The 27050-nt window shown below is 48.5% G+C and overlaps 1 protein-coding gene across 3 annotated transcripts in view; it reads left to right on the forward strand.

Moving 5' to 3' along the window:
* LOC146035234 (uncharacterized) overlaps positions 1–27050 on the forward strand; it is a 422801-nt gene that overhangs the window by 6121 nt on the left and 389630 nt on the right. Inside the window, exon 2 of one of the 3 annotated variants that reach the window (XM_083158559.1) lies at positions 1078–1213. The exons of the other annotated variants lie outside the window; for them this stretch is intronic. The gene's annotated coding sequence lies outside the window, so the exon portion shown is untranslated. Of the gene's footprint in view, positions 1–1077; positions 1214–27050 lie in introns of those variants that run through there. 3 annotated transcript variants of the gene reach the window in all.

A 27050-nucleotide genomic window follows, 5' to 3' on the forward strand; every position in this document is an offset into this window, starting at 1 on the left:
AGCGCTACTATTGTTGGCAACTGGTGTGGGTGTTACGTATAAGCAGCGCTACTATTGTTGGCAACTGGTGTGGGTGTTACGTATAAGCAGCGCTACTCCTTTTGGCAACTGGTTTGGGCGTTACATATAAGCAGCGCTACTACTGTCAGTAACTGGTGTGGGCATTATGTATAAGTTGTGATACTACTACTGTCGGCAACTGATGTGGACTTTGTGTACAGTATAAGTTGTGCTGCTACTGTCGGTAACTGTGTGCATTATATATATATATATATATATATATATATATATATATATATATATATATGCAGCGCTACTACTGTCATTAACTCTGGGCATTATGTAGGCATATGCAGGTGTACTTGGGGCATTGCATGGCGCATAATGTGTGTCGTAATATCATATGGGCATTATGGTGTGCGACATTTTGTGTAAGGGGCATTACGCTGTGTGGTATAATACTTAATGGACATTACTGTGTGTGGTATAATGTGTTATTGGCATAACAATGTTATTAGTACTTTTATATGGCCACGCCTCTTCCCCATGAAGTATTGCTCCTACATTTTGACGCGCGCCTTCGGCGCGCACTCTCCTGTTTTTACCCTGGCACAGGGTACCAAAATGGCTAGTTACACCACTGGTTCTGGCATAACTAGCCAGGGGGAGAATCCTGTGGGGGTCCTGATATTATACAGGGGAGCAGCCTGTGGTGTCCTTTTATTGTTTTATTTTTTATTTTTAGTGATTCATATACGAAAAACCTCCATTTAACAATGCGCTGTTACTTATGGGCCGGTGCTCTGGACTAGCCCCCCAGGCTAAAAGTTGCCAGCCAGCCCCTGCTAATGTGTGTCCATGTCGAGATAGACACCAAGAGTAGAAAAACTAACGTTGACCTTTTCCCATGTCGACATTTTGACTGTCACCCTAATGTGCCACACCCACCATGCATGTATCATCCTAAACAGATCTCCACTGCGGATTAATCTGCAGCATACTTCTACAATATATGATGTACATGAATTATTGTCAGAAGATACCACAAATGACAGATTACTTCTCCCACCGTTACAGGATACTACACGCGTGACCCAGCTTCGTCTATACCTGCCTATTACTGACCACCCGGTACCCAGCGTACAGTACTTCCATATTTCCAGGAACATATTACCAGGAATGGAAGAGTGCTGTGGTCCTGCTGCTGACAGAGTTCCAGGTGTGGTACAGGCTGGCTCCTCCCCCCTGCTCACCTGGGACTGGGAGCAGGTGGCGGCTAATCTGCGGAGAGCAGCTTCAGCCTCAGGAAAGGTGCATCAACAATACAGGGCAAAATCTATAGAACAGGGATGGGGAACCTTCGGCTCTCCATCTGTTGTTGAACTGCACATCCCAGCATGCCCTGCTACAGCTTTGCTATTTGGCCATACTAAAACTGTTGCCGGGCATGCTGGGATGTGTAGTCAAACAACAGCTGGAGGGCCGAAGGTTCCCCATCCCTGCTATAGAATATTCCTATTGTTCGGATAATTCTAGAACCAGTGGATCCTATTCTTAAATTACTGTTGTTTCAGGGGATTTCCTGAACATAATGGATGGCAGATACTTCGTAACATTACTGGACATTATTCACAAATTCTTAAATATATATATTTTAGTAGGTAGATTTTCAATTGATTGTAATTGGGAGAAACACCCTCATAATATAACCAATATACAGCTCTGGGGATGGGTCTGAAATTCCGTGAAAAACGTTTTTTTTTTTTTTTGCATTGTCCTTATGTTACACTTGTATAGCACCAACATATATCTCAGCCTAGTACAGCGGTTCCCAACCCTGGTCCTCAAGTACCCCCCAACAGTGCACATTTTCCAGGTCTCCACACAGACTCACAAGGGAAGTAATTAGCTCCACCTGTGGGTCTTTAAAATTGTGTCTGAGTAATGAGTGCATCTGCCGGGGGGACCTGGGAAACATGCACTGTTGGGGTGGGGGGTACTTGAGGACCAGGGTTGGGAACCACAGGCCTAGTACAATAAGACATGAAACATAAGGACCACCCTGCCCCAGAGCTGTAAGGTGGGGTGCAGGACCTGAGAGCAAGGCTGAGGGGTTTACACGGCTGCTGCCCCAGTGTCTTCCTTCTCCAGTTTCTGGGGTGCCTGGAGAAATGCCCAGGGTGTTCCTTAGGACGTGGAGTAGTGCCTATCTGTCTGCTTCCCTCATCATGACATCACAGGGAGCAGAAGTGCCCCCCACAGCCCAAGTAACCTTCAAATCTAGAACTCTTGATACATAGGAGAGATCAATAAAGGTTGGAAAATGCATTCATAGTACAGGCTTTGTACTAACTCTTGGACCCCTATGGGCGCAGGGCTAGTTTCTGACCCTGGACAGTGGGCGATCATGAGCACTGGGCTAATTCCGGACTCTGGGCAGTGTGTGATCATGGGAAATGGGCTAGTTTCTGGCTCTGGGCCGCAGATGATCATGGGCACTGGGATAGTTATTGGCTCTGGGTAGCAGGTGATCATATGCACTGGGCTAGTTATTGGCTCTGGGTAGCAGGTGATCATGGGCACTGAGATAGTTCCGGACTCTGGGCAGCAGGTGATTATGGGCACTTTGCTAGGTGCCAGATGGGAGTACAGTTCTAATTTTTGGATCAGTGCAGTTGACTTAGGGCCAGCTAGGTAGCAAGTCATCAATGTGATGCGGGGTATACCCGCCAGGTGCAGGCTTGATAAAGCTGGGGATTGTTTTCCAATTGTGGGGGCACTAACATTTAAGGTCACACTTTTGCAAAAATGTGGAAGATTCTACTTAGTTCCTAGAACCTCGGTATAATATAGAAATGGTGAGAGGATATAAGGTTTGGTGCTTCCACTAGGCACCTCAACACGGTTCCACCTGGAAATAACCCAGGTTTGAGATGCAGTGTGAAAGGGGTATGAATGTGCAAGTTCTCTCCTGCAGTTCCCAACTTGTAGCATGATTGACATACTGGAGGCGGAGTCGGAGTACGTTTTGGCTGATGGACACAATGGTGATTTGATGCTGGGGTTCTTTGTGGGTCTGCGTTACTTTCAGACGGCATCTATTCTCCCCGGATGCTTTGTGAAGCATTAGTGTATTCGCTACGGTATTGCACAAACCCTTCTCTGCGGCTGTGTAGTACCATACAACTATGAATCGGAACCATCATACACTAGACAGTAGCCGACCCCTGTGTAAACTGCACTTTCTGAATGATTCCACAACATTGTCAATGATAGTGTAAGCAGCAGTGTTACATCCGCCCCCTCTGCGGCACAGCATGGTTTTACCAAGGCGTAAAGTTACTTACTTTGTTTTGCGCGTACATTAATGCTGTGAATGACTGTTAGGAAGTTAACCACACATTACAAAAGGAAACAACAGCACCAACGTGCTGTAATTAACAGCACTATTATTGGAAATGTTGGGCAATCGATCCAGACGATGGTTTAAAAAAAATATAAAAAAAAGTGAGCACAGTTAATGAGAGCTGATACCGGATTGGGTGATGTTGCATAGACTTGCGGTATTTGTATGAAGTGTAGAGAGACTGCTGTATACCCACTTTATCAATTTGTCTGACTGTATTACATATACAGAGACGGAGATTTCAGAACAATAGTGTCTGCTAAGTCTACTCAACATTTCTCTAACATATACAGTTGTCAACAGAGAAGTCTATATTATATCATATCTATATATAACAGTTACAGATCTTGGTCACAGTCTTTCATATAAATACTAAATGTCCACCATAAAGTTATCTCCTGGAACATCCCCTCTTCTACATCCATGAACTTGGTGCTCGCCGTGTATATATGGTACAGTTGGTACAGTTCATTTCATATTGGCTTTGGCCAGGTCCTCCGGCATGACTCGACCTTTCTTCTGCGCCCGGTTCTTCTTCTTCTCCAGCTTGTTCATTTTCTTCTTTTTGATGTTACGATCATTAGTTATGACTGCACCTGTGCGCCAGCTGGGTGGTCTGGATAATGTCACCATTAGTAATGGCTTCACCTGTGCGCCAGCTAGGTGGTCTGGGAAATGTGATAGTAAGTAATGACTGCATCTGTGCACCAGTTAGGTTGTCTGGAAAATGTGACCATTAGTAATGACTGCACCTGTGCACCAGCTAGGTTGTCTGGGTAATGTGACCGTTAGCAATGACTGCACCTGTGAGTTAGTAATGACTGCACCTGTGCACCAGCTGGGTGGTCTGGGGAATGTGACCGTTAGCAATGACTACAACTGTGCACCGGCTAGGTGGTCTGGGGAATGTGACCGCTAATAATGACTGCACCTGTGCACAAGCTAGGTGATCTGGGAAATGTGAGTTAGTAATGACTGCACCTGTGCACCAGCTAGGTGGTCTGGGGAATGTGACCATTCGCAATAACTGCACCTGTGCACCAGCTAAGTGGTCTGGGGAATGTGACCGTTAGCAATGACTAAACCTGTGAGTTAATAATGACTGCACCTGTGCACTAGCTAGGTAGTCTGGGGAATGTGACCGTTAGCAAGGACTGCACCTGTGCACCAGCTAGGTTGTCTGTGAAATATGATAGTAATGACTGCACCTGTGCACCAGCTAGGTTGTCTGGGGAACATGATAGTAATGACTGCACCTGTGCACCAGCTAGGTTGTCTGGGAAATGTGACCATTAGTAATACCTGCACTTGTGCACCAGCTAGGTTGTCTGGGAAATGTGACCGCTTATAATGACTGCACCTGTGCACAAGCTAGGTGGTCTGGGAAATGTTACCATTAGCAATGACTGCACCTGTGCACAAGCTAGGTGGTCTGGAAAATGTGACCATTAGTAATGACTGCACCTGTGCACCAGGTAGCTCTGGAAAATTTGACCATTAGTAATGACTGCACCTGTGCACCAGGTAGGTGGTCTGTGAAATGTGACCATTAGTAATGACTGCACCTGTGTGCCAGCTAGTTGGTCTGGATAATGTCACCATTAGTAATGGCTTCACATGTGCACCAGCTAGGTGGTCTGGTCAATTTGACCATTAGTAATGACTGCACCTGTGCACAAGCTAGGTTGTCTGGGGAATGTGACCGTTAGCAATGACTGCAACTGTGCACCAGTAAGGTGGTCTGGGGAATGTGACCGCCAATAATGACTGCACCTGTGCTCCAGCTAGGTGATCTGGGAAATGTGAGTTAGTAATGACAGCACCTGTGCACCAGCTAGGTGGTCTGGGGAATGCGACCGTTAGCAATGACTGCACCTGTGCTAGGTGGTCTGTGGAATTTGACTGTTAGCAATGACTGCACCTGTGCACCAGCTAGGTGGTCTTGTGAATGTGACCGCAAATAATGACTGCACCTGTGCACAAGCTAGGTGATCTGGGATATGTGACCATTAGCAATGACTGCACCAGCTAGGTGGTCTGGAAAATGTGACCATTAGTAATGACTGAACCTGTGCACCAGGTAGCTCTGGAAAATGTGACCATTAGTAATGACTGCACCTGTGCGCCAGCTAGGTGGTCTGGGAAATGTCACCATTAGTAATGACTGCACCTGTGCAAAAGCTAGATTGTCTGGGGAATGTGACCATTAGCAATGACTGCACCTTTGAGTAAGTATTGACTGCACCTGTGCACCAGCTAGGTGGTCTGGGGAATGAGACCGTTAGCAAGGAGTGCACCTGTGCACCAGCTAGGTGTTCTGGGGAATATAATAGTAATGACTGCACCTGTGCACCAGCTAGGTGTTCTTGGGAATATGATAGTAATGACTGCACCTGTGCACCAGCTAGGTTGTCTGGGAAATGTTACCATTAGTAATGCCGGTTCTTATGTATTATCTGGGCTCCCATGTTAAATGCACCCCATTTTTTCATACCCCTACTATCCAATTACGCATGGAGTTGATATTATATAGTGTGGCGAGCGCAGCGAGCCACCGTGCCCGAAGCGTGGCGAGCGGACGTGGTCTCATTAGAAAAACGGGAGCCCAGATATTACATAAGTACCGTAATGCCTGCACCTGTGCACCAGTTAGGTTGTCTGGGGAATGTGACCGGTAATAATGACTGCACCTGTGCACAAGCTAGGTGGTCTGGGAAATGTTACCATTAGCAATGACTGCACCTGTGCACCAGCTAGGTGGTCTGGAAAATGTGACCATTAGTAATGACTGCACCTGTGCGCCAGCTAGGTGGTCTCGATAATGTCACCATTAGTAATGGCTACACCTGTGCACCAGCTAGGTGGTCTAGGAAATGTGATAGTAAGTAATGACTGCATCTGTGCACCAGCTAGGTTGTCTGGAAAATGTGACCATTAGTAATGACTGCACCTGTGCACCAGCTAGGTGGTCTGGGTAATGTGACCGTTAGCAATGACTGCACCTGTGAGTTAGTAATGACTGCACCTGTGCACCAGCTGGGTAGTCTGGGGAATGTGACTGCTAATAATGACTGCACCTATGCACAAGCTAGGTGATCTGGGAAATGTGAGTTAGTAATGACTGCACCTGTGCACCAGCTAGGTGGTCTGGGGAATGTGACCGTTCACAATGACTGCACCTGTGCAACAGCTAAATGGTCTGGGGAATGTGACCGTTAGCAATGACTGAACCTGTGAGTTAATAATGACTGCACCTGTGCACCAGAGAGGTAGTCTGGGGAATGTGACTGTTAGCAAGGACTGCACCTGTGCACCAGCTAGGTTGTCTGTGATATATGATAGTAATGACTGCACCTGTGCACCAGCTAGGTTGTCTGGGGAACATGATAGTAATGACTGCACCTGTGCACCAGCTAGGATCTCTGGGAAATGTGACCATTAGTAATGCCTGCACCTGTGCACCAGCTAGGTTGTCTGGGGAATGTGACAGCTAATAATGACTGCACCTGTGCACCAGCTAGGTGGTCTGGGAAATGTTACCATTAGCAATGACTGCACCTGTGCACCAGCTAGGTGGTCTGGAAAATGTGACCATTAGTAATGACTGCACCTGTGTGCCAGTTAGGTGGTCTGGATAATGTCACCATTAGTAATGGCTACACCTGTGCACCAGCTAGGTGGTCTGGGAAATGTGATAGTAAGTAATGACTGCATCTGTGCACCAGCTAGGTTGTCTGGAAAATGTGACCATTAGTAATGACTGCACCTGTGCACCAGCTAGGTTGTCTGGGTAATGTGACCGTTAGCAATGACTGCACCTGTGAGTTAGTAATGACTGCACCTGTGCACCAGCTGGGTAGTCTGGGGAATGTGACTGCTAATAATGACTGCACCTATGCACAAGCTAGGTGATCTGGGAAATGTGAGTTAGTAATGACTGCACCTGTGCACCAGCTAGGTGGTCTGGGGAATGTGACCGTTCACAATGACTGCACCTGTGCAACAGCTAAATGGTCTGGGGAATGTGACCGTTAGCAATGACTGAACCTGTGAGTTAATAATGACTGCACCTGTGCACCAGAGAGGTAGTCTGGGGAATGTGACTGTTAGCAAGGACTGCACCTGTGCACCAGCTAGGTTGTCTGTGATATATGATAGTAATGACTGCACCTGTGCACCAGCTAGGTTGTCTGGGGAACATGATAGTAATGACTGCACCTGTGCACCAGCTAGGTTCTCTGGGAAATGTGACCATTAGTAATGCCTGCACCTGTGCACCAGCTAGGTTGTCTGGGGAATGTGACAGCTAATAATGACTGCACCTGTGCACAAGCTAGGTGGTCTGGGAAATGTTACCATTAGCAATGACTGCACCTGTGCACCAGCTAGGTGGTCTGGAAAATGTGACCATTAGTAATAACTGCACCTGTGCACCAGGTAGCTCTGGAAAATTTAACCATCAGTAATGACTGCACCTGTGCACCAGGTAGGTGGTCTGGGAAATGTGACCATTAGTAATGACTGCACCTGTGCGCCAGCTAGGTGGTCTGGATAATGTCACCATTAGTAATGGCTTCACATGTGCGCCAGCTAGGTGGTCTGGTCAATTTGACCATTAGTAATGACTGCAACTGTGCACCAGCTAGGTTGTCTGGGGAATGTGACCGTTAGCAATGACTGCAACTGTGCACCAGTTAGGTGGTCTTGGGAATGTGACCGCAAATAATGACTGCACCTGTGCACAAGCTAGGTGGTCTGGAAAATGTCACCATTAGCAATGACTGCACCTGTGCACCAGCTAGGTGGTCTGGAAAATGTGACCATTAGTAATGACTGCACCTGTGCGCCAGCTAGGTGGTCTGGGAAATGTCACCATTAGTAATGGCTGCACCTGTGCACCAGCTAGGTTGTCTGGGGAATATGATAGTAATGACTGCACCTGTGCACTAGCTAGGTTGTCTAAGAGAATGTGACCGTTAGCAAGGAGTGCACCTGTGCATCAGCTAGGTTGTCTGTGAAATATGATAGTAATGACTGCACCCAGGGGCGGGCTGGGCCGGGGGGCAGGGTGCCATGTGCCCCCCGGGCCGCTTTACCAGTTACTAATGCGGGCCGCCAGCCTCCTCTTCTTTTATTCATCCTCCTAGCAGTAGCCGCGGCTTTAAGATCATGGCCGCAGCTACACAAACATGGCCGCCAGCCCCCTGCTCTGAGGACATGGCCTCAGTGCAGGTGACGCCTTCTTTTCTCACATAGAGAATGAGCTGGCAGCCGACTGACACTAGGGGGAGCTGCTGCGCGCACAGCTCCTCCGGGCTCCAATGCTGCAGTAGCTGGCTGGCTGGAGTGCTCTCCTGCACCGTGTGGGGAATATAGCCACAGGTAGGGGCACTGACAGCCACCTGTTTCATGTTACAGTGTGTGGGGGGACGGAGCAATGATTTGATATGTTTGTTTGTACATTTTTTATGTGAAGTGTGTGTTTGTTTTCTTAGGGGAAGTTTTGTTTATTTAGTTGAAATAGGAGTGTGTGTTTAATAAAACAGGTGTGTGTGTCTCTGAGTGAGAGGTGTGTGTGTCTCTGAGTGAGAGGTGTGTGTGTGTGAGAGGTGTGTGTGTGTGTGCATGTATGTGAGTGAGAGGTGTGTGTGTGCATGCATGTGAGTGAGAGGTGTGTGTGTATGCATGTGAGTGAGAGGTGTGTGTGCATGCATGTGAGTGAGAGGTGTGTGTGTGTGTATGCATGTGAGTGAGAGGTGTGTGTGTGCATGCATGTGAGTGAGAGGTGTGTGTGTGTGCGTGCATGTGAGTGAGAGGTGTGTGTGTGCATGCATGTGAGTGAGAGGTGTGTGTGTGTGTGTGCATGCATGTGAGTGAGAGGTGTGTGTGTGTATGCATGTGAGTGAGAGGTGTGTGTGTGTGCATGCATGTGAGTGAGAGGTGTGTGTGTGTCTGAGTGAGAGATGTGATTTTGGAACCACCTTTATTGAGCAGTGAGAAATGTCCAGTACAGCCCAAGACTCTATAAACTTGTAATATATGGTGGCCTCTTCATTTGTTGTGGAAAGTGTTTCCTATATATTGTGGTCTACTGTACTACTCCTGTGCTTGCAATAAGTAAGGTTGTGGTATTTCTTTTAACTATGATGGCCAATGTCTAGGGCGCTGTTTACAGCTTGTTCCATCTTGGAGTTGCAACTATGGCATGTATTCAATGCCGCTGCGTGGGGTTTAAACAGAGTGGATCACAGAAAACCAGCCATGCTCGCTGTTTAACCCCCGCACTGGCCGGTCGCACTATTCAACATTCCAGGGGAATCCTCACCGTCACAGGACAGCGAGGATTCCCCTAAACAGCGAGACCTGCAGCTAATGCAGTCACATACGCAAATTCCCCCTAGCTCAATAAACGGAGCGAGGGGGAATTTGCGTATGAGGGGGGTCAGTTGAATACTGACAGGGTGAGCGGTGACAGCGAGCAGAAAGTCCTACTTGCTGTCACCGCTTGCCCACGGCATTGAATACACCTCATTGTTGTTATGAGTATGTTACAAGCCTAGGAGCATTACACAAGCAGACATACATTGTGCCACAGTATGCTATTTATGAGTGGGTAAACATTTCAAATGTAATTTTTCGTGAACTTATGGTGTATATACCACATCAACATTTACACGAGGTGTGTGTCTGAGTTAAAGAGGTGTGTGCGTCTGACTGAGAGGTGTGAAAGGAGTGTGTGTCTGAGTGAGAGGCATTTGTGTGTGTGTGTGTGTGTCTGCGTGAAAGGTGTGTGTGTCTGAGTGAAAGGCGTTTGTGCCTCCGAGTGAGAGGTGTGTGTGTGTGTGTGTGTGTGTGTATGCATCTGAGTGAGAGGTGTGTGTGCAGCAGAGTGAAAGCTGTGTATGTAGGGGGTCACCAACATTGATTTTGACATGTGATTTCACTTGCACTGAGGGCACCTGAGCAAGTTACCCCACTGGGGGGTCTGAGTGCTGGGCCCACTGGATGTGTGTGTGTGTGTGTGTGTATGTATGTATGTATGTATGTATGTGTGTATATGTGTGTGTGTGTATGTATATATATATATATATATATATATATATATATATATATATATATATATATATATATATATATATATATATATATATATATATATATATATATATATATATACAGTTTAATTGAATACCTAATGTAATAGGCTTCAAATATACCATTTATGTAACAGGCAGTGTATATCATTTAAAATTAATTCGATCTTAATTGAAGATGTATAAGGCTACACAGATTTTTGTTTCATTGTTCACCTTTAGCACTTTTCATTGTTCTCTATATTTAAGATTATTCTATATATTTGTTTGTGTGTGTGTGTTTGGTATTATGAATTGAGGGCACTGTTGAATGGGGGCCCAAACAATTATGCCAGTCCCGGGCCCATCAATTTCTGATGGCATCCCTGGGCGGAGGACTGTGGTGGAGGACAGAAAGGCAGGATTCTGAGCCACAGCAGCACCCGGACAAATCCCAGGACAGATGACAATCATTAACAAGTGGGTACACTGCGCTGACCTATGGTGGTGGTCAGTTGGGTATTTGGAGCTGCTATTGTCTTAAGGGTGTCCCAAAACTCTTGTGGTTGATTACAAGTAAAATGTTGGGCGTCAGCACTGCCAGTGCGGAATTCTAATTATCAGTATGTAATGTTGTGCTGTACAGTTTGTAGATTCTGTTAGTGTTGTGAATGAGTTGCAGGGAAATGGTAGATAATGGAGAACAATATATTTTATCTACCATTGCCCTGCAACTTTTCCCCTCCCATTAACCCATCTCAATTGTTTTCCCAGTTTTCTGTCTTTACAAATGCACTGTGATATTCTGCTTCTACTTCATTCTTACACACCAACCAACTCATTCACAACACTAACCGTATCTACAAACTGCACAGCATTACATACTGATAATTAGAATTAGGCACTGCCAGCTCTGACGCCCTACATTTTACTGACATTCATTATCTACAAATATATAATATTTCTGCCATTCGCAGCATGTGGTGTTATTCTGTTACTATGCATGGGGAGCAGCCTGTGGTGCTATAATCAACTCCAGGCCTAATGTTTTGTTTATTAATACATATCTTTTAAACTAAAAACCTCCATTTAACGATTGTGATGATCCCGGGATCTTGCAGCAGCGCAGCGCGACTTATGCCTCACGCAGAGCCCCCAGGGTCACTCCGAGTTCCAAAGATCGCACAGGAATACACAATAGCAAAGGTACAAAAGTATTACCTTTATTTTACACACGGGTTATACATGTAAAATCAGCAATTACAGTCTATATACATTATATACAGAAAGGCCATCAGTATTAGTCACGTTATCAGAACCTTACCACGACACCACTCAGGTTAGCTTCAGATGGACAGGACCCGCAAGTCCACAACTTCCAGCGCTGACGCTCAGTCACTTCTCTCCCTCCTCTCCCTCCAAAACACCCACTTACATCCCAAAAGCACCCCTCTCCCCCTCCCTCAGGAATTCTTAACCCTTCCTATGCTGGGTGCAGTTGTATGAATGTAACAGGGTCTCCTATTACCTGTCCATTGGCTGATTAACTCACTCCGTTCATCTGGCTTTGAAGCTTGTGTACGTGAGGGATTTCACACCTTCATGTGAACAGATCTCTTCTCTGGAGACTGACCCTGGTGTTATCCATCCTTAGCCTCTTGTTATTTGGGGGGGGGAAGTGTATGTCTCTGCCACTACCTGTAGTCTCTGTTACTAAACAGCCTATAAAGAGGCCCTTTGATCCCTGAACCAAAAACTATAAACAAACTGACCAGATTCTAATCTAAGCGTTTGGTCACTTCTACCCGGACCATTTGTCTCCACATATACAGTTACAATATTTAAGTAATACGCATTTGGGAAGACTGCCATAATTAACTTCATAGTCACAAATCCCTTATTCATGATACCATCGCAGTTTACTAAGAACATTACCTGGAGGCAGTGACGTAACCACGGGCAACGCTGATCCTCCCTCCCAGTTTCTCCTGTGCCCAGAAACTATCTTCTTGTCTTTATATGCATATGTAACAGTATGGGATACAGTATACAAAGCTTTGGGAACATATTACAGTCATTTACATAACATGAGGGAATATTTCCCTCCAGTAGCACACATACTCAGCCTAATGGAATAACCTGTTTGGATTATTCAGTATAACATATTATTATTGTCTGACATACAGCCCTGTGATGTCCCCTGTATACAGCAGTCTGGGGAACACAGCTCAGATATGAATACAGTCAGTATAACATCCTATTATTGTCCGACATACAGCCCTGTGATGTCCCCTGTATACAGCAGTCTGGGGAACACAGCTCAGATATGAATACAGTCAGTGATAATATCCGGTTATCGCCGGCATTTTGCAATTCTCTTTGCTGAAGCGCAGAAAGAGGCGGGAGAACAACATATGACGGAAAGGGGCGTGGCCTGGTTCCGTCACACAGCACCCCTGTTGTTTACCGCCGCTGCGATTCACGGCTACACAATGTCCCTGCGTATTGCTTATCCCTGGCCCTCCTGGGCTCAGCCATTCACAGTTTGGCGCACAACCTCCAGTACTCCTGGTACAGGGTTTTCCACTGTCAGGTGGGAATGTTTCCTCCTCGCCTTCCCTTTTGGTTGTTCCTCCTCCCTCCGCCTCTGGCGCAACTGGGAGGGGCCCGATCTGCGCACGCAGACCAGCATCAGGGAACCTGGCCGCTCTTAAGAACAGTGCTGATGTTGGCTGCAGAGGAGCGGCGGGTACCGACAATGTCCCTCCCTCAAACGCTTTCACATCCACCCCACTTGGGTCTGAAACCTCCCCCAGCCCCTGAAGCTGCTGGGCCTCCCCTGGGCAACCTTCCATCCATGTCTGTTCATCCACCTTGCAGGGCCTCAGCACACTCTGCCCCCACCTGCCCTCAGCAGTAGGCAGTGGCCCAGGGAATTCTCCTTCACACCATGGCTGCAGAAGAGCAGGGGGTATCCGCAATCCTTCCCTGGCTCTTCCCTTAAAAGCCCCCACAAACACCTCCCCCAGTTCTAAATGGTCCTCTGGACCCTTACGTGATGCTTGAAGGTCCTTGCTGGTGGGATCCTTCTCCCCCACCTCCCAGGGCCTGAGCACACCCAGCCTCCACCTTCCCTCAGCAGCAGGCAGCGGTCCTGGGGATTCTCCTTCACACAATGGCTGCAGAGAAGCAGGGGGTATCCGCGAGTCTCCCCCTAATTTACCCACAATCCCCCCCCTTGGGTCGAACACCTCCCCCAGCCCTTTGAACAATAACTGCTGGGCCTCCCCTGGGCAAACTTCCATCTTCCCCAGGGTGCACTGCTTCCCCAGCCTGGCTATGAGAGGGACTGGTGGGGTGGCATTGTACGGCAGCACTGCTGGCATCTCCCTTACAGCCCCAGGTGCAAACTCACATTCTCTTGCTCGTGCCATGCTGGGTAGTGAGGTGTCTTCCTCTGAGGTGCAGGGGGGTGATGAGCTATGCCTTTGACCATCCCCTCCATGTTTGCTTGCTTGGCTGCCTGTTTGCTGCAGCGGCTCCCCGGGCACATAATTACAGTCAGTCACTCTTGCAGGGGACTCGCAGAAGCGCTGCACCCCAGCCTCTACTCCCTGCTCTGGCACCCCGGTCACATACCTGCCTTTTGACTTCAGCTCCTCCTGGCTCTGATGGCTAAGTGGGAACAGTCCTGGATAATCCTCCTGGGGTGGTAGAGTGGCAGAGCACACACCAGACACATTTCCTTCCATCTCCCCCTGCTGAATATGCTGGGGCTCCTGGGGCAAGATGCCCTCATTCCCTGGGCCGCTGGTGGTCATGTAGGGGAGAAGTACTGCCCCCTCTGCTGGGGCACAATCCTTGCAGACCCGCTGGCCGCTAGTTTCAAAGTCTCCATCTCCCACATCTGCAAAAGGGAAGATGTACTGCCATTCTTCCTGGGGTGCCAATTTTGGGTGCACCCCCATCCTTTGGCTAGCTGCTTGGAGCAGTGGCTGACCACTGCTTTGTACCTCCTGTGGCGAGGACTCAGCCATCACAGTCCCAGCCTCCAAGATATGCTCTGCTCTGGGGCTATTCTCTGGGGCAGCCCCTGCACTGTATACTAGCACTGCTCCATCTATCACGGGCTCCGTGTGCACCAGTCCATCATCACCATGTGGGGCCACAGTGCCCAGCTCCGCCACACTACTTGGCACAATGCAGGGGGAATAAATATCCTCTTCCCGATATCCATCTGCCACAATCACAGTCCATGATGTTAGGGCTCCTTTAGAGTCCGGGGTCCCTGGTGCGATATCACAGGGACACTCCACAGCTAGTTCCTCATTTCCCAACTCACTGAATGGGAACAGTTCTGTGATTTCTCCCTGTGTCAGTGGGGAATCTAGTTCTGTGGCTCTCTGAGGATGCATGAGCCGCAGCAGCCGCTGTTCCTCTGCCTCCCCCCGCTGACACTGGTCCAGCCACTCTGGAGAATTCAGCTGCCCCTGTGCCAGGGCGACCCTCTCTGCATTATCATAACAGTGCAGGAGACACTGCAACTGCTCCTGGACACTTCTCAGTTCTCCTGGACACAGGACCCAGTTCCTATACACGCTGAATGCATGTAGCGGGTCCTCTTGTTGCTCGTACACCCATCGGATAAGAGTGCAGTGTGAGCGGCCTTCGGGGGGTGTGCTGCATCGTAGCCTCCATTCGTCAGTTAGGTCCTCCAGACTCATTCTCGCTAATGGAGCTCCAGATTCTGCAGGCCACAGTTCCTCTGCCTCCCCCCCTGGGATCTCGGTAGTGGACCCCTCGGTCATCCACCCCGGTGGCACCATCAACTCCTCCTCCCTTTGAGTTCTCTTTGCGGGCTCCTTCCCAGGAACCACGTTACCCGGTGCTGGCACGCTGGCCGCAGCGATCCGGCTTCTATGCATTAGCTGATGCGTGGCGTTACTTACTTCTGTGACAAAAGCCTTCCACGCCACCGTATGCAGCAGGTTTCCTGCAGCAGCCTCAGATACATACTGCTTAAATTCATCGGTCAGGTAAGCTGCTTTCTCCTCTGTAGTAGCTCCTGTCCATACATTAATCCACCGATATGCTGCTTCCCAATCCTCCCAGAGAGGCTGCATCAGCGTGGATGGGCTTCTCCAGTCCCATTCCTCAGCCAGACGACTCCATGACGATTCCTCCTCTATGAGCCTCACTGCTCTGGGTGACTGTGGGCACCTCTTGCCTCTCTTTGGACGTCTCTGTCCTTTTCCTGGAGCCATTCTCCACACGGGCTGCACTCGTAGAGCTTGGTCAGCGTCACTTGCTGGACCCCCTTACGTCAGCTTCCGCTTCTGGGCCACGGCACACTCCGCCGTTCCCTCGCTTGCAGGGATTGTCCCCTGGACAAGCCGGCACTTAAGCGGAATTCTTCCCTCGCTTAATGCCCTCGCAAAGTATACTTTTTCTTCTCCCCGGCATCCTTGTTAGGAACAATGGTTACCAGGTCCCTCAAACATGAGCTAATACTGGCCAATTACTGGCTATTGTGTTTCCAGAGCCTGGTCGCATCAAGATACGAGCCCCTAGCTCTCCCTCCTTTGGGTGTGCGATCCCCACCGCTTGCCACCAATTGTGATGATCCCGGGATCTTGCAGCAGCGCAGCGCGACTTATGCCTCACGCAGAGCCCCCAGGGTCACTCCGAGTTCCAAAGATCGCACAGGAATACACAATAGCAAAGGTACAAAAGTATTACCTTTATTTTACACACGGGTTATACATGTAAAATCAGCAATTACAGTCTATATACATTATATACAGAAAGGCCATCAGTATTAGTCACGTTATCAGAACCTTACCACGACACCACTCAGGTTAGCTTCAGATGGACAGGACCCGCAAGTCCACAACTTCCAGCGCTGATGCTCAGTCACTTCTCTCCCTCCTCTCCCTCCAAAACACCCACTTACATCCCAAAAGCACCCCTCTCCCCCTCCCTCAGGAATTCTTAACCCTTCCTATGCTGGGTGCAGTTGTATGAATGTAACAGGGTCTCCTATTACCTGTCCATTGGCTGATTAACTCACTCCGTTCATCTGGCTTTGAAGCTTGTGTACGTGAGGGATTTCACACCTTCATGTGAACAGATCTCTTCTCTGGAGACTGACCCTGGTGTTATCCATCCTTAGCCTCTTGTTATTTGGGGGGGGGAAGTGTATGTCTCTGCCACTACCTGTAGTCTCTGTTACTAAACAGCCTATAAAGAGGCCCTTTGATCCCTGAACCAAAAACTATAAACAAACTGACCAGATTCTAATCTAAGCGTTTGGTCACTTCTACCCGGACCATTTGTCTCCACATATACAGTTACAATATTTAAGTAATACGCATTTGGGAAGACTGCCATAATTAACTTCATAGTCACAAATCCCTTATTCATGATACCATCGCAGTTTACTAAGAACATTACCTGGAGGCAGTGACGTAACCACGGGCAACGCTGATCCTCCCTCCCAGTTTCTCCTGTGCCCAGAAACTATCTTCTTGTCTTTATATGCATATGTAACAGTATGGGATACAGTATACAAAGCTTTGGGAACATATTACAGTCATTTACATAACATGAGGGAATATTTCCCTCCAGTAGCACACATACTCAGCCTAATGGAATAACCTGTTTGGATTATTCAGTATAACATATTATTATTGTCTGACATACAGCCCTGTGATGTCCCCTGTATACAGCAGTCTGGGGAACACAGCTCAGATATGAATACAGTCAGTATAACATCCTATTATTGTCCGACATACAGCCCTGTGATGTCCCCTGTATACAGCAGTCTGGGGAACACAGCTCAGATATGAATACAGTCAGTGATAATATCCGGTTATCGCCGGCATTTTGCAATTCTCTTTGCTGAAGCGCAGAAAGAGGCGGGAGAACAACATATGACGGAAAGGGGCGTGGCCTGGTTCCGTCACAACGATACGCTGTTACTTATGGGCCAGTGCTCTGGACTTGCCCCCCAGGCTAAAAGTTGCCAGCCAGCCCCTGACTGCACCTGTGCACCAGCTAGGTTGTCTGGGGAATATGATAGTAATGGCTTCACCTGTGCGCCAGCTAGGTGGTCTGGGAAATGTGATAGTAAGTAATGACTGCATCTGTGCACCAGCTAGGTTGTCTGGAAAATGTGACCATTAGTAATGACTGCACCTGTGCACCAGCTAGGTTGTCTGGGTAATGTGACCGTTAGCAATGACTGCACCTGTGAGTTAGTAATGACTGCACCTGTGCACCAGCTGGGTAGTCTGGGGAATGTGACTGCTAATAATGACTGCACCTATGCACAAGCTAGGTGATCTGGGAAATGTGAGTTAGTAATGACTGCACCTGTGCACCAGCTAGGTGGTCTGGGGAATGTGACCGTTCACAATGACTGCACCTGTGCAACAGCTAAATGGTCTGGGGAATGTGACCGTTAGCAATGACTGAACCTGTGAGTTAATAATGACTGCACCTGTGCACCAGAGAGGTAGTCTGGGGAATGTGACTGTTAGCAAGGACTGCACCTGTGCACCAGCTAGGTTGTCTGTGATATATGATAGTAATGACTGCACCTGTGCACCAGCTAGGTTGTCTGGGGAACATGATAGTAATGACTGCACCTGTGCACCAGCTAGGTTCTCTGGGAAATGTGACCATTAGTAATGCCTGCACCTGTGCACCAGCTAGGTTGTCTGGGGAATGTGACAGCTAATAATGACTGCACCTGTGCACAAGCTAGGTGGTCTGGGAAATGTTACCATTAGCAATGACTGCACCTGTGCACCAGCTAGGTGGTCTGGAAAATGTGACCATTAGTAATAACTGCACCTGTGCACCAGGTAGCTCTGGAAAATTTAACCATCAGTAATGACTGCACCTGTGCACCAGGTAGGTGGTCTGGGAAATGTGACCATTAGTAATGACTGCACCTGTGCGCCAGCTAGGTGGTCTGGATAATGTCACCATTAGTAATGGCTTCACATGTGCGCCAGCTAGGTGGTCTGGTCAATTTGACCATTAGTAATGACTGCAACTGTGCACCAGCTAGGTTGTCTGGGGAATGTGACCGTTAGCAATGACTGCAACTGTGCACCAGTTAGGTGGTCTTGGGAATGTGACCGCAAATAATGACTGCACCTGTGCACAAGCTAGGTGGTCTGGAAAATGTCACCATTAGCAATGACTGCACCTGTGCACCAGCTAGGTGGTCTGGAAAATGTGACCATTAGTAATGACTGCACCTGTGCGCCAGCTAGGTGGTCTGAAAAATGTCACCATTAGTAATGGCTGCACCTGTGCACCAGCTAGGTTGTCTGGGGAATATGATAGTAATGACTGCACCTGTGCACTAGCTAGGTTGTCTGGGGAATGTGACCGTTAGCAAGGAGTGCACCTGTGCATCAGCTAGGTTGTCTGTGAAATATGATAGTAATGACTGCACCTGTGCACCAGCTAGGTTGTCTGGGGAATATGATAGTAATGGCTTCACCTGTGCGCCAGCTAGGTAGTCTGGGAAATGTGATAGTAAGTAATGACTGCATCTGTGCACCAGCTAGGTTGTCTGGGTTATGTGACCGTTAGCAATGACTGCACCTGCGAGTTAGTAATGACTGCACCTGTGCACCAGCTGGGTGGTCTGGGGAATGTGACTGTTAGCAATGACTGCAACTGTGCACCAGCTAGGTGGTCTGGGGAATGTGACCGCTAATAATGACTTCACCTGTGCACAAGCTAGGTGATCTGGGAAATGTGAGTTAGTAATGACTGCACCTGTGCACCAGCTAGGTGGTCTGGGGAATGTGACCGTTCGCAATGACTGCACTTGTGCACCAGCTAAGTGGTCTGGGGAATGTGACCGTTAGCAATGACTGAACCTGTGCGTTAATAATGACTGCACCTGTGCACCAGCTAGGTAGTCTGGGGAATGTGACTGTTAGCAAGGACTGCACCTGTGCACCAGCTAGGTTGTCTGTGAAATATGATAGTAATGACTGCACCTGTGCACCAGCTAGGTTGTCTGGGGAATATCATAGTAATGACTGCACCTGTGCACCAGCTAGGTTGTCTGGGAAATGTGACCATTAGTAATGACTGCACCTGTGCACAAGCTAGGTTGTCTGGGGAATGTGACCGCTAATAATGACTGCACCTGTGCACAAGCTAGGTGGTCTGGGAAATGTTACCATTAGCAATGACTGCACCTGTGCACCAGCTAGTTGGTCTGGAAAATGTGACCATTAGTAATGACTGCACCTGTGCACCAGCTAGGTGGTCTGGATAATGTCACCATTAGTAATGGCTTCACCTGTGCGCCAGCTAGGTGGTCTGGGAAATGTGATAGTAAGTAATGACTGCATCTGTGCACCAGCTAGGTTGTCTGGAAAATGTGACCGTTAGTAATGACTGCACCTGTGAGTTAGTAATGACTGCACCTGTGCACCAGCTGGGTGGTCTGGGGAATGTGACCGTTAGCAATGACTGCAACTGTGCACCAGCTAGGTGGTCTGGGGAATGCGACTGCTAATAATGACTGCACCTGTGCACAAGCTAGGTGATCTGGGAAATGTGAGTTAGTAATGACTGCACCTGTGCACCAGCTAGGTCAGGCATGTCCAACGTTGGCCCTCCAGATGTTATGAAACTACACACCCCAGCATGCTTTGCCATAGTTTTGCTATTAGAGAATGCTAAAACTATTGCAAAGCATGCTGGGATGTGTAGTTTCAAAACATCTGGAGGGCCAACGTTGGACATGCCTGAGCTAGGTGGTCTGGGGAAAGTGACCGTTCGCAATGACTGCACCTGTGCATCAGCTAAGTGGTCTGGGGAATGTGACCGTTAGCAATGACTGAACCTGTGAGTTAATAATGACTGCACCTGTGCACCAGCTAGGTAGTCTGGGGAATGTGACTGTTCGCAAGGACTGCACCTGTGCACCAGCTAGGTTGTCTGGGGAACATGATAGTAATGACTGCACCTGTGCACCAGCTAGGTTGTCTGGGGAACATGATAGTAATGACTGCACCTGTGCACCAGCTAGGTTGTCTGGAAAATGTGACCATTAGTAATGCCTGCACCTGTGTACCAGCTAAGTTGTCTGGGGAATGTGACCGCTAATAATGACTGCACCTGTGCACAAGCTAGGTGGTCTGGGAAATGTTACCATTAGCAATGACTGCACCTGTGCACCAGCTAGGTGGTCTGGAAAATGTGACCATTCGTAATGAATGCACCTGTGCACCAGGTAGCTCTGGAAAATTTCACCATTAGTAATGACTGCACCTGTGCACCAGGTAGGTGGTCTGGGAAATGTGACCATTAGTAATGACTGCACCTGTGCGCCAGCTAGGTGGTCTGGATAATGTCACCATTAGTAATGGCTTCACATGTGCGCCAGCTAGGTGGTCTGGTCAATTTGACCATTAGTAATGACTGCACCTGTGCACCAGCTAGGTTGTCTGGGGAATGTGACCGTTAGCAATGATTGCAATTGTGCACTAGTTAGGTGGTCTGGGGAATGTGACCGCCAATAATGACTGCACCTGTGCACCAGCTAGGTGGTCTGGGGAATGTGACCGTTAGCAATGACTGCACCTGTGCACCAGCTAGGTGGTCTGGAAAATGTGACCATTAGTAATGACTGCACCTGTGCGCCAGCTAGGTGGTCTGGGAAATGTCACCATTAGAAATGGCTGCACCTGTGCGCCAGCTAGGTGGTCTGGGAAATGTCACCATTAGTAATGGCTGCACCTGTGCACCAGCTAGGTTGTCTGGGGAATATGACAGTAATGACTGCACCTGTGCACTAGCTAGGTTGTCTGGGAAATGTGACCATTAGTAATGACTGCACATCTGCACAAGCTAGGTTGTCTGGGGAATGTGACCATTAGTAATGACTGCACCTTTGAGTAAGTAATGACTGCACCTGTGCACCAGCTAGGTGGTCTGGGGAATGTGACCATTAGCAAGGAGTGCACCTGTGCACCATCTAGGTTTTCTGTGAAATATGATAGTAATGACAGCACCTGTGCACCAGATAGGTTGTCTGGGGAATATGATAGTAATGACTGCATCTGTGCACCAGCTAGGTTGTCTGGGAAATGTGACCATTAGTAATGCCTGCACCTGTGCACCAGTTAGGTTGTCTGGGGAATGTGACCGCTAATAATGACTGCACCTGTGCACAAGCTAGGTGGTCTGGGAAATGTTACCATTAGCAATGACTGCACCTGTGCACCAGCTAGGTGGTCTGGAAAATGTGACCATTAGTAATGACTGCACCTGTGCGCCAGCTGGGTGGTCTGGATAATGTCACCATTAGTAATGGCTTCACCTGTGCGCCAGCTAGGTGGACTGGGAAATGTGATAGAAAGTAATGACTGCGTCTGTGCACCAGCTAGGTTGTCTGGACAATGTGACCATTAGTAATGACTGCACCTATGCACCAGCTAGGTTGTCTGGGTAATGTGACCGTTAGCAATGACTGCACCTGTGAGTTAGTAATGACTGCACCTGTGCACCAGCTGGGTGGTCTGGGGAATGTGACCGTTAGCAATGACTGCAACTGTGCACCAGCTAGGTGGTCTGGGGAATGTGACCGCTAATAATGACTGCACCTGTGCACAAGCTAGGTGATCTGGGAAATGTGAGTTAGTAATGACTGCACCTGTGCACCAGCTAGGTGGTCTGGGGAATGTGACCGTTCGCAATGACTGCACCTGTGCACCAGCTAAGTGGTCTGGGGAATGTGACCTATAGCAATGACTGAACCTGTGAGTTAATAATGACTGCACCTGTGCACCAGCTAGGTAGTCTGGGGAATGTGACTGTTAGCAATGACTGCAACTGTGCACCAGCTAGGTGGTCTGTGGAATGTGACCGCCAATAATGACTGCACCTGTGCACAAGCTAGGTAATCTGGGAAATGTGAGTTATTAATGACTGCACCTGTGCACCAGCTAGGTGGTCTGGGGAATGTGACCGTAAGCAATGACTGCACCTGTGCACAAGCTAGGTGGTCTGGGGAATGTGACCATTAGCAATGACTGCACCTGTGCACCAGCTAGGTGGTCTGGGGAATTTGACCGTTAGCAATGACTGCAACTGTGCACCAGTTAGGTGGTCTGGGGAATGTGACCGCCAATAATCACTGCACCTGTGCACAAGCTAGGTAATCTGGGAAATGTGAGTTAGTAATGACTGCACCTGTGCACCAGCTAGGTGGTCTGGGGAATGTGACCATTACAATGTCTGCACCCGTGCACCAGCTAGGTGGTCTGGGGAATGTGACCATTAGCAATGACTGCAGCTGTGCACCAGATAGGTGGTCTTGGGAATGTGACCGCAAATAATGACTGCACCTGTGCACAAGCTAGGTTGTCTGGGGAATATGATAGTAATGACTGCACCTGTGCACTAGCTAGGTTGTCTGGGAAATGTGACCATTAGTAATGACTGCACCTGTTCACAAGCTAGGTTGTCTGGGGAATGTGACCATTAGCAATGACTGCGCCTTTGAGTAAGTAATGACTGCACCTGTGCACCAGCTAGGTGGACTGGGGGATTTGACAGTTAGCAAGGAGTGCACCTGTGCACCAGCTAGGTTGTCTGTGAAATATGATAGTAATGACTGCACCTGTGCACCAGCTAGGTTGTCAGGGGAATATGATAGTAATGACTGCACCTGTACACCAGCTAGGTTGTTTGGGAAATGTGACCATTAGTAATGCCTGCACCTGTGCACCAGTTAGGTAGTCTGGGGAATGTGACCTCTAATAATGACTGCACCTGTGCACAAGCTAGGTGGTCTGGGAAATGTTACCATTAGCAATGACTGCACCTGTGCACCAGCTAGGTGGTCTGGAAAATGTGACCATTAGTAATGACTGCACCTGTGCGCCAGCTGGGTGGTCTGGATAATGTAACCATTAGTAATGGCTTCACCTGTGCGCCAGCTAGGTGGTCTGGGAAATGTGATAGTAAGTAATGACTGCATCTGTGCACCAGTTAGGTTGTCTGGAAAATGTGACCATTAGTAATGACTGCACCTGTGCACAAACTAGGTTGTCTGGGTAATGTGACCGTTAGCAATGACTGCACCTGTGAGTTAGTAATGACTGCACCTGTGCACCAGCTGGGTGTTCTGGGGAATGTGACCGTTAGCAATAACTGCAACTGTGCACCAGCTAGGTGATCTGGGGAATGTGACCGCTAATAATGACTGCACCTGTGCACAAGCTAGGTGATCTGGGAAATGTGAGTTAGTAATGACTGCACCTGTGCACCAGCTCTGTGGTCTGGGGAATGTGACCGTTCGCAATAACTGCACCTGTGCACCAGCTAAGTGGTCTGGGGAATGTGACCGTTAGCAATTACTAAACCTGTGAGTTAATAATGACTGCACCTGTGCACTAGCTAGGTAGTCTGGGGAATGTGACCGATAGCAAGGACTGCACCTGTGCACCAGCTAGGTTGTCTGGGGAACATGATAGTAATGACTGCACCTGTGCACCAGCTAGGTTGTCTGGGAAATGTGAAAATTAGTAATACCTGCACTTGTGCACCAGCTAGGTTGTCTGGGGAATGTGACTGCTAATAATGACTGCACCTGTGCACAAGGTAGGGGGTCTGGAAAATGTTACCATTAGCAATGACTGCACCTGTGCACCAGCTAGGTGGTCTGGAAAATGTGACCATTAGTAATGACTGCACCTGTGCACCAGGTAGCTCTGGAAAATTTGACCATTAGTAATGACTACACCTGTGCACCAGGTAGGTGGTCTGGGAAATGTGACCATTAGTAATGACTGCACCTGTGCGCCAGTTAGGTGGTCTGGATAATGTCACCATTAGTAATGGCTTCACATGTGCGACAGCTAGGTGGTCTGGTCAATTTGACCATTAGTAATGACTGCACCTGTGCACCAGCTATGTTGTCTGGGGAATGTGACCGTTAGCAATGACTGCAAATGTGCACCAGTTAGGTGCTCTGGGAAATGTGACCGCCAATAATGACTGCACCTGTGCACCAGCTAGGTGATCTGGGAAATGTGAGTTAGTAATGACTGCACCTGTGCACCAGGTAGGTGGTCTGGGGAATGTGACCGTTAGCAATGACTGCACCTGTGCACCAGCTAGGTGGTCTGTGGAATGTGACCGTTAGCAATGACTGCACCTGTGCACCAGCTAGGTGGTCTTGTGAATGTGACCGCAAATAATGACTGCACATGTGCACAAGCTAGGTGATCTAGGATATGTGACCATTAGCAATGACTGCACCTGTGCACCAGCTAGGTGGTCTGGAAAATGTGACCATTAGTAATGACTGAACCTGTGTACTAGGTAGCTCTGGAAAATGTGACCATTAGTAATGACTGCACCTGTGCGCCAGCTAGGTGGTCTTGGAAATGTCACCATTAGTAATGGCTGCACCTGTGCGCCAGCTAGGTGGTCTGGGAAATATCACCATTAGTAATGACTGCATCTGTGCACCAGCTAGGTTGTCTGGGAAATGTGACCATTAGTAATGCCTGTAACTGTGCACCAGTTAGGTTGTCTGGGGAATGTGACCGCTAATAATGACTGCACCTGTGCACAAGCTAGGTGGTCTGGGAAATGTTACCATTAGCAATGACTGCACCTGTGCACCAGCTAGGTGGTCTGAAAAATGTGACCATTAGTAATGACTGCACCTGTGCGCCAGCTGGGTGGTCAGGATAATGTCACCATAAGTAATGGCTTTACCTGTGTTGCCAGCTAGGTGGACTGGGAAATGTGATAGTAAGTAATGACTGCATCTGTGCACCAGCTAGGTTGTCTGGAAAATGTGACCATTAGTAATGACTGCACCTATGCACCAGCTAGGTTGTCTGGGTAATGTGACCGTTAGCAATGACTGCACCTGTGAGTTAGTAATGACTGCACCTGTGCACCAGCTGGGTGGTCTGGGGAATGTGACCGTTAGCAATGACTGCAACTGTGCACCAGCTAGTTGGTCTGGGGAATGTGACCGCTAATAATGACTGCACCTGTGCACAAGCTAGGTGATCTGGGAAATGTGAGTTAGTAATGACTGCACCTGTGCACCAGCTAGGTGGTCTGGGGAATGTGACCGTTCGCAATGACTGCACCTGTGCACCAGCTAAGTGGTCTGGGGAATGTGACCGTTAGCAATGACTGAACCTGTGAGTTAATAATGACTGCACCTGTGCACCAGCTAGGTAGTCTGGGGAATGTGACTGTTAGCAAGGACTGCAACTGTGCACCAGTTAGGTGGTCTGTGGAATGTGACCGCCAATAATGACTGCACCTGTGCACAAGCTAGGTAATCTGGGAAATGTGAGTTATTAATGACTGCACCTGTGCACCAGCTAGGTGGTCTGGGGAATGTGACCGTAAGCAATGACTGCACCTGTGCACCAGCTAGGTGGTCTGGGGAATGTGACCGTTAGCAATGACTGCACCTGTGCACCAGCTAGGTTGTCTGGGGAATTTGACCGTTAGCAATGACTGCAACTGTGCACCAGTTAGGTGGTCTGGGGAATGTGACCGCCAATAATCACTGCACCTGTGCACAAGCTAGGTAATCTGGGAAATGTGAGTTAGTAATGACTGCACCTGTGCAACCAGCTAGGTGGTCTGGGGAATGTGACCGTTACAATGTCTGCACCCGTGCACCAGCTAGGTGGTCTGGGGAATGTGACCATTAGTAATAACTGCACATGTGCACCAGGTACCTCTGGAAAATGTGACCATTAGTAATGACTGCACCTGTGCACCAGGTAGGTGGTCTGGGAAATGTGACCATTAGTAATGACTGCACCTGTGCGCCAGCTAGGAGTTCTGGATAATGTCACCATTAGTAATGGCTTCACATGTGCGCCAGCTAGGTGGTCTGGTCAATTTGACCATTAGTAATGACTGCAACTGTGCACCAGCTAGGTTGTCTGGGGAATGTGACCATTAGCAATGACTGCAACTGTGCACCAGTTAGATGGTCTGGGGAATGTGACCGCCAATAATGACTGCACCTGTGCACAAGCTAGGTAATCTGGGAAATGTGAGTTAGTAATGACTGCACCTGTGCACCAGCTAGGTGGTCTGGGGAATGTGACCGTTAGCAATGACTGCACCTGTGCACCAGCTAGGTGGTCTGGGGAATGTGACCGTTAGCAATGACTGCACCTGTGCACCAGCTAGGTGGTCTGGGGAATGTGACCGTTAGCAATGACTGCATCTGTGCACCAGCTAGGTGGTCTTGGGAATGTGACCGCAAATAATGACTGCAGCTGTGCACAAGCTAGGTGGTCTGGGATATGTGACCATTAGCAATGACTGCACCTGTGCACCAGCTAGGTGGTATGGAAAATGTGACCATTAGTAATGACTGCACCTGTGCGCCAGCTAGGTGGTCTGGGAAATGTCACCATTAGTAATGGCTGCACCTGTGCGCCAGCTAGGTGGTCTGGGAAATGTCACCATTAGTAATGGCTGCACCTGTGCACCAGCTAGGTTGTCTGTTGAATATGATAGTAATGACTGCA

The sequence above is a fragment of the Crinia signifera genome, chromosome 9 (assembly GCF_055691185.1).
Source record: "Crinia signifera chromosome 9, ASM5569118v1, whole genome shotgun sequence".
Classification (NCBI taxonomy): domain Eukaryota; kingdom Metazoa; phylum Chordata; class Amphibia; order Anura; family Myobatrachidae; genus Crinia; species Crinia signifera.